At 50.0% G+C, this 9,012-nt stretch overlaps 1 protein-coding gene across 2 annotated transcripts in view; it reads right to left on the minus strand.

Annotated features, from left to right (window-relative positions):
* The window catches only part of WSCD1 (WSC domain containing 1), a 65,177-nt gene that overhangs the window by 52,467 nt on the left and 3,698 nt on the right, over window positions 1-9,012 (minus strand). Inside the window, exon 1 of one of the 2 annotated variants that reach the window (XM_011994670.1) lies at window positions 936-1,037. The exons of the other annotated variant lie outside the window; for it this stretch is intronic. The gene's annotated coding sequence lies outside the window, so the exon portion shown is untranslated. Of the gene's footprint in view, window positions 1-935; window positions 1,038-9,012 lie in introns of those variants that run through there. 2 annotated transcript variants of the gene reach the window in all.

Below are 9,012 nucleotides of genomic sequence, written 5' to 3' on the forward strand. Positions count from 1 at the left end.
CCCACCAGTCACCCAGAGCCACAGCCTTTCATCGGAGCCCCACGGGCTCTAACACACGCACCATGACGCTCACACCCAGACACAGACCCACAAACACACGGGGCACTGCCGCGCAGAGGAGCACACCGCCGCTCTCACTCCGATGCAGACTCACAGCGACAGCCGCACACTGCCTGACACACACATCCCGAACCACTGCTTCCCAGACAGAGACACCGACACCCACACTCAGACACACACTCTCGTGGCTCTGCCCCACTCACGCAGAAGCAGACTGGGCCGCCGTGACAGGCGCGCACACGTACATACACAGCCACACAGTTTGTAGCACTCTAATACACACACACGCACACACACATACACACACACACCGGATCACCGTCCCATGCAGAGCTAGAGACAGACGGTCACAGCTTCACACACATTCACACTCAGAAACAAGCACCTGCTGGAACACCCACACTCTCACACAATCTGAGACAAACCTACACAGAACCGCAGCCCTACAAACACCCTGACACCAGCTCCCGTGTCTACACACTCGGGGGTCGGCCACCGGCTTATCATACTGCTCCACACCGCACACAGTGACAGACCCACGCCTTGACATAGTCACCCACAGAAGCAATGCCACACACGGGTGCCTACTAACAGACACACTCTCGGATAGAGGGGCACACTGGGCAATCGACCCACAGGTTCTTTCTCTCTCTCTCTCTCTCACACACACACACACACACACACACACACACACACCGAGGTGGAAAGACGCTGAACAGTCACACAAGTCTATACACAATCCCCCTCTTTAAATAAAGGCTGGATCCAAACCTAAAGATTTTTCCCAATGAGGAGCCCCACCCTGTTCCCCTGAAGCCCCCAAGTCACAGCATCTACCCTGCTCTGCCAGGTGCACCGGTGGACCCTGTCCTCACCCGGGGCTGGCTGCTAAGATGCTCCCAGAAGCTGAGGCCAGCACAGGCAGCAGGAGCAGGTGGCGGTGCTTCTTACCGGGTCTTCCTAAAAGGGAGTTTCATGCCTCCGACTCCCGCTAGGGGCAGAGCTGCTTGGCCTGGTTCCGAGGAGCTGGCTTGCAACAGGTGCAGGTGGCAGGGAAAGCGCTTGCCTGGGGACCAGTCACAGTCCCTCCTTACGCGGGTCAGTGAGGTGGCACCCAGAGTAGGAAGAGACACACTGCAGTTTGCATAGCCATGTCTGGCCAAGTGCAGAATTAGAGCAGAGTCTGCACCATCGGCATGGAGGCCGAGTGCTCTGAAGATTTTGGGGCACCTGGGTTTAATATCCTTAAACCCAGGAAGAGGATACAGTAAGTGAGAGACGAATTCTGTGCTGCCTCAACGTCCCAGCCTTGCAGAAAAGCCCCCTTCACACATATATCCTTTACAGAATGTGAACGTGTGTGTTGTTACAATTACAACAGCAACCCACTGTGCGGTCTTGCAATGCTGTTTGGTTTGCAAAGCCCTCTCCATGACCAGCTACATAATTTGAAGGGCCTAAAATAAAGAATTTCAAGAGATAAAAGGAGGATATTAAACCAGTACAGGTCCCTTCTGAGCACAGAATTCAGAGCCTTTCACAGGTCTCATACCCATGAAGCCAGCCCTGGCCCTCTCGTACCCATTGTCCCACTTAAAACTCATGAGAAGTCTATAGATGCCTTCATGTGCCCATTTGACAGAGGAGGCCCTAAGGTGGGTGACCACAAAAGGCTCACAGCCAGTTGAACCCAGGAGAACTCAAGCCCGGCTCCTCTGGGGAGCCAGACACTTCCCGGCAGCTACTATTCAGGAGAAGTGGCCGTCTGCAGCATCAGATGCTTGATACAGAATAATCAAGCAGAAGAGTTTATGTGGCTGACACCAGGGAAGGAGGTGACTTGAGAAAGGAAAAGGCTGCTGGGTATCCATGCCATCTGTGCCAATGTCACGATGCACCTGCCCTGCAAAGCCCCCCCACACACACCCACCAGGGGAGCACTAAACAGCCCCTGTGTAGGTAGATGCTAGAGGCAACTACTGACTCTAGGGAGGGAGGTTGAGGAAGGAAGTGCATGAAAGAACTCAGGAAGTAGTTGAGAAGGACTTGGGAGTCAACATGGCCAGGAGTATTTCAGTGTCAGGACAAAGCCCTTCTTTCTAGTGATGGTGACCAGTGAGAAGTGATAGGGAGGACTGATAACAGAGTCACTCCTAATCACAGTCCAATGCCTTGCCCCTCAGCTCTTCTCTCCACATAGTTGGGACTGTTTCACAGTCACTTGCATACCATCCCTGTCCCAAAAGCAATGGGTCCCACAAAGCTGCCATCATATGTCCATTTACTGCTGAGAAAGGTATCCCCCCGCCCCCCAGGAGTCTGGGACTAAGAATCAGACAGGTCTGACCTCACAACAATCCCATCTTTCTGTGTTTGGCTCTTGAGTCGTCCGCTCCTCTCTTTGCAGACCTCAACTATTGGATCCTAGGTATTTACATCACCTCCTAACTTCATGTCATCTGATGGCTTATTCCTCCTTCCTTCCAGCCAGCCATCTTTTCATTTATTTACTAAGCAAGGCACCCACTGTGTGTTAGATTTTGTGTTGAACACTGGAGAGCCTTTGATAAAAAGAACCAGTCCCCTGCAGGAGTTTCCAGTGTGAAGAACTGGACGAGAAAACAGACCGGAGTGAAAACATACCACAAAGAGAGAGCTCTGCGGTATCAGTCAGGATGCCTGCAGCCTCAAGTAACAAATAGCAAAGTAAAAGTGGTGTCAATCAAAGGGTTTATGTTCTCAGACAGCAAGACGCCTGGAGGTAGGCAGTTCCAAGGCTGGGTGATTCAGCAGCTCACTGATGTCAGGATCAGGGGTGGCCTCTCCGTGTTCCCTGGACCGCCCCCTCCTGACTGCAAAATGACAACTGAAGCACTGTTTGTGACTTCCCCAAATGATGACTCCCTAAGTCAAGAAAGGAAGGAACATTTCTTCCCATGAACTTCTTTTTTCACTGGGTAAGGAAACTTTTGCCAGATCCGCCTTCTGGCACGGCCCATTGGCCAGAAATGAATCCTATGAGTACCCCTCAGCCAATACCTGGCCAAGAGGAATGGGTTTGGCTAATTATAATTCATCCTCTGGGGATAGGCCAGTCTTCTCAGAGCACATCCCCACTTCATCAAAATTGTTTCTATGTTAGTAGATGGCTGCTGGGATGGCAACTAGCTGTGATAGATGGATGGATGGATAGATAGATAGATAGATAGATAGATAGATAGATAGATAGATAGATAGATAGATAGATAGATCAATTGATAGATATAGATGATAGATAGTGCATTGGAACCTAACTGACTCGCAACATCAGTGTGGAGGACTTCAGGGAAGACTTCATGGAGGAGGTGACATGTAAGCTGACTTTTAGAAGAGAAGTGGGCATCACCTGGGTCACCAGGTGCAGGGGCCATTCCAGACAAGGGTGGGGGGGCATCCTTTGCAGAGGCAGGGAAGTGTGAAACACACAGGATGTCACAGAAACTGCCAGTGACTTTGCACTAGCTGGTACAAGGTCAGAGGTGGTTGAAGAGGAGGCTGAACCATGACTGGCCACTGAACCCCCATTCAGGTCATTGGCACCAGTGGACAAGGCGGGGCTGTGGACCACGCCTGAGCCACCACCATGATGATCTCCCTTCACGGTAGTCATCTAATCATCATCAGCCGTGGAAATAGTCATTCAACCAGTGATGAGTAATCATCCATCCCACACTTCTATGTCGTGTTGACAAAGGCAGCCTGACCAGTCATAGTCATGGGGGTGACAAGCCCAGGTGGGAGTGAGGGCCGGGGGTGGGGCTCAAATCTCTCTCGCCTTGACCAAGTCACAATCTCTCTGGACCTCAACACTGTCATCTGCAAATCAGAGAGAATGCCTCCGTTATGGGGGTGCCTGTAAGGACCAAATAAAACGTCTGTTGAGTGTGTAAGCAAAACAACATTTGCCGTGGAATATGCACATAACACATTTTAGTAAATATTACAAGAAGGGGTTTTTCCCAAAGCTTTGCTAAACTCCAGAAATGCCACATGTGCAATGTTCTCCTGAGCCACGAAGCTTATGATACCTTCTCTTCCTCCAAATGCCACCTCCCCAGACCCTACCCTGTCATTCTGGCTAAAGCATCCACCTCACTGTCCAGTTTCCAGTCTTCATGAAACTCACTGTCCTATCAACTCTCTGTGTATTTGTTGGTTTATGTGTGTCTTCTCCTCCCCAACCCTCACAGCCCACACTGCTAGAATTTAAACTCCAATATGGCCCGGGAACTTACTATCACATTCAGAACTGTATTCTTGGTGCCAAGTTTAATTCTTGGCACATAAGCATACTTACTAAATATTTATTAAATAAATAATTGTGTTTTTAAAAACATGATGTGCCTAGCATGACATATTTTTAATAAACCCAAGAAGGCTTCCCACGGTGGTCACGTTTCTTCCCAAGAATTCGAGAGGCTGCTTCCCCTTGCTCTGGTCACAGACTGATCCCTGTATCACAGACTGAGTCCTGTATCCAGTCCATTGGATTCTACTGGCCACCAGGGAGACCCAGAGGGTGAGTGTGGATGGCTCACTGCACCGCGTGCCCCTGCCAGGGACTGTGGTGGGATGAGGAAGCAGGTGCTCCATCGACACCCAGAGGCACCTGCGTCTCAGTAATCTCCTCCTTTACCCATGCAGCTCTTGGCTGCTGCTCCACCAGGATGCTGGCCCGCAAGGTGACACAGGCTTGACTATCCCACCTGTGAAGGTTGCCTTTTGCTCCTCTGGACATCGCATCATCAGAAGCAGCATCATTCAGAGATGGAGAGAAACTTTGGCAACACCTCCAAAGGGAAGATGCAGTTTCTTCTTTCTTTGCTTTGCTTTTCCCCCCATAGTGCTGTGAAGTGATGCCCGCTCCGTGCAAGCAGACCTGAGGCTGGGTTCAGCGCTTTGCTGGGCTGTGTATTTACTTGCTTTCTCCTGTGAGTGCTGCAGTGACTTAAATATGCCTCTGTAAAGATGCCAGTGACACAGATGGTAATTGTACCCCCTGCTGAGCTGTGCCTGCAGACACGGAGGTGTCGGGGGTGGGAGGACGGCAGGGAGAAGTGGAATAGGGAATCTGTACCTGACTGGGAAGGGAGGAGCCTCCTGGAGCACTGGTCTGGTCTAGAAGCAACTAGACTTCCTAGGCATGGGCCATAGATACCCAGAAAGCTTCAGTAATTCAGCGGTGGCAAAGAGAGCACAGTGAGGAAGCCTGTGTTCCTTTTCTGGCTAGAGGTGAATAGGCTGTGTGGTCTCACGCAAACCTTACCTCCCTGAGTCCTGTTTTGCCTTTCTGTAAAATGGGCAGGTTGTCTAGTTGCTATTGAAGAGCCTTTCTTTAAGGAAGGCAGGGGAATAAGAAGAGAGTGATTTGGGGCCAGTTGTGCTTTTTTAGTTTGGGCAAATGACATCATTTTCCCAGATGTAGTTTTTTAATCTGCAAAATGGGGAAAGTATTTTATTTCTAGTGCAGAGTTTCTGGCATAGGGTTTATATTCAAGAAATGATAGCTATGATGATTCTTCCAGCTCTAACCAGTTCTGGTGTGGGGTGTGATATAGCAGGTGCTGGAATAAGCGTTGTCAGATCTGGGTTTATAACATCCTGATCCCACATCACCCCCTCTACTGGCACAGGGGCAGCAGCTGGGAAAGTCTGAGGGACAGAAAGCATTGAGGGACCACGGATTGCAGAAGTCGGTGGGGTTAGAGGCAGGGCCTGTGGGATCAGCCATCCACCGGCAGGTGCAAGGGTACTGGGGCAGCAAGAAAGCTCTGGGGCAAGAGGATGGCAGAAGTGGTCCTTGCTTTGCTCCTCCTGCCTACCTTGGGTGCACCAGCCGGTAGACACAGGGGCTTAGTGAAGAAAGCACCTCGTCTTTATCCCATTTTTATGAATTTTCCTATAAGTCACTCATCAAAGGTCTTGAACTTGCAAGTCATCTTCTACATTAAGCTACTGGACCCCTCAAGCTGATAGCATTGATAAGAGAGGAGGTGGGTCCACTTTAATAAACTTTTCGTTTTGGAATAAGTTTATATTTACAGACATGTTGCAAAGAGAACAGAGACTGCTCGTGTACCCCTCACTGGTTTTCCCCATTGTTAACCTCTTTTATTACAATTGTACTTTTTTTTATTGGAAACAGAGTCTTGCTCTGTTACCCAGGCTGGAGTGCAGTGGTGTGATCTCGGCTCACTGCAACCTCTGCCTCCCAAGTTCAAGCGATTCTCATGCCTCAGCCTCCCGAATAGCTGGGACTACAGGTGCAAACCACCACGCTCAGCTAAGTTTTGTCTTTTTAGTAGAGACGAGGTTTCGCCATGTTGGCCAGGCTGGTCTTGAACTCCTGGCCTCAAGTGATCTGCCCACCTCGGCCTCCCAAACTGCTGGGATTGCAGGCATGATCCACCGTGTCCAGCCTACTATAGGACTTTTGTCAAAACAAAGACATGGGTTGACATTGACACACAGCTATTAACTAAACTCCAGACTTGACTTAGGTTCCACCGGTTTTTTCACTGATGGCCTCGTTCTGCTCTAGGATCCAATCCAGGGTACCACACTGCATTGCGATGTCATGTCTCCCCACTCTCTTCTGGTCCTTGATGGTTTCTCATTCCTGCCTTGCTTTTTGTGACTAGGCGTACTAACCACGTAGAGCGTCCAGTGGGCTCATTTCAAACAACCGGACATCACAGACTAAAGGAGATTTTGAAGCTGGTGGCATCATGTGACTACTGCTACCGCCTCTTGGGGTGTGGGGCCTGTTGGCCAACCTCCAGTGAGAGAGAGCTGGTTGGTGTCCTAAGGAAAGGCAGGGAGGAGGAGAGGCTGCTGTGGAAGAAACTCTAACAGAACTGGGGCTGGCAGATGGCAGGTGGCTGAAATGAAATTCTGGAGAAAACATGATGTCAAGTTCCGAATGCGTGGCTAACGGATTCCGGGAGGCACACCTGGTCTGGGTGAGGGGCCTCTCCCTCCTTCCCTGTGCCCCTCTTCATCCCAGCAGCACAGGAAAGGGTCACCAGAGAGGCAGAGTGGTTTCTCCCCAGCCTCTACTTCCACCTCTGCTCCTTGACCCCGCATGGGCAGATTTATCCACTTAAACAGCCAGTCGCGCCTGCCTTACTTCAACTCAAGAGAGAACAACACACTGATGTCAATGGGTGCCATAAATGCTTCGTAAGCATCCTTTCCAGGGCAAATTCATTCTTTGTTTGGAAATATTTTTAAGAAAGTGAAACACTTTTAGTTCTTTCTAATCCCTTTCCTCGCCCTCTCCTTTTTAGGGCTTTCTGTTGGAGCATATAAAACTAGCTGCACGGCTGGCTCTTTTCTGTGTCATCTCATGACCAGGAGGTGACAAGCCAACCCTCTAAGGAGAAAAAGCACAAATAAAATAGTATCCCAGGTCCTCGGTGACACGCCTGAGCTTCTCTACCAATGGAGGACCCTTTATCTCTGAACATATGGCAGAAAAATAAAGGATATTTGTACTGGTGAAAAAAATCCTGCTCACTTAGGTGGTTTTATTGTTTGTTTGTTTGGGTTTTTTGTTTTTGTTGTTGTTTTGTTTTGTTTTTTTAGGTTTTTTTGTTTTGTTTTGTTTTGTTTTGTTTGAGACAGAGTCTCGCTCTGTCGCCCAGGCTGGACTGCAGCGCCGTGATCTCGACTCATTGCAAGCTCCGCCTCCCGGGTTCATGCCATTCTCCTGCCTCAGCCTCCCGAGTAGCTGGGATTACAGGCACACACCACCACGTGGCTAATTTTTTTGTATTTTTAGTAGAGACGGGATTTCACCGTGTTAGCCAGGATGGTCTCGAACTCCTGACTTCGTGATCCGCCCGCCTCGGCCTCCCAAAGTGCTGGGATTACAGGCGTGAGCCACCGCGCCCGGCCTCACTTAGCTGTTTTTATGAGCCCAAACTATGAGCCCACCATAGCCAGCATGGGATCAGTGGATTCCTAATGGATGTCTGCCGACCAAGTGAACGGAACGCTTGGAAGCTCATACTCACGCTGTTTCAGTCTTTTCAAACAAACTTTCTCCGTCAGTCACCTCCTCTGTCCAGCCACTTCCGCCTCAATCTCTCCCTCCTCTCCCCCTACTCCTCCTTGAAGCCCTTCCATGTGGAAACCTCCCTGTTTCACGTGTCCAGGTCATCTGCCCCCAGCTGAGGACGGTAGGATTGCTGGGCCTCATGCTAAGCATTTCACATGCTGTTTTATGTAATCTTCCTCACAACCTTCTTCAATGTGTCCTGTTTTAGCCTCATTTTGCAGATGAGAAAACTGAGGCTCGGGGGTTAAGTGACTTCAGTCAAGATCATACAGCTAGAAAGGGAAAGCTGGTTGGAGCTCAGGTCTACTTGGTTTTGAAGGACCCCATCCCCATGGGCTCTAACAAGTCACCCACATCCACCCACCTGTCCATTCCCCACCACCCCACCCACGGAGCATACCGGGACAGCTGCAGCTCCTCTCAGGGAAACCTTGGCCTCCTTCCTCTGTACAGTCATCTCGCGGCCAGCACATACATGCTTGTTCTCTGTCTCTCAGATGATGAAGGAAATTCCACAGAAAGGGCACTGCTGAGTCATTACTCACACAGGGCATGGCCAATGTCCATCCCGTGAGCCCAAGGGATCAAGGAGGGAGGAGGAGCTGCTAGTCTCTTCGAGGTCCTTGAGCTCGATCAAGGGATCCTCTAGCGAGAAGAAGTGGGAGAAAAAAGAATTCCCAGACTCAGCCCTGCATCCACCCAAGTGCCAGATCCCCTAGGTCTGTGGGCTCACTGTCAAGAGAAAACCATTTTATCATAAGATATAAATAGAAAGGGAGGGCAAAGTAACCTGAATAAATAAAGAACTTCTATCACAAGATATAAATAGAAAGGGAGGGCAAAGTAACCTG

The sequence above is a fragment of the Mandrillus leucophaeus genome, unplaced genomic scaffold, assembly GCF_000951045.1.
Source record: "Mandrillus leucophaeus isolate KB7577 unplaced genomic scaffold, Mleu.le_1.0 Scaffold46, whole genome shotgun sequence".
NCBI lineage: Eukaryota > Metazoa > Chordata > Mammalia > Primates > Cercopithecidae > Mandrillus > Mandrillus leucophaeus.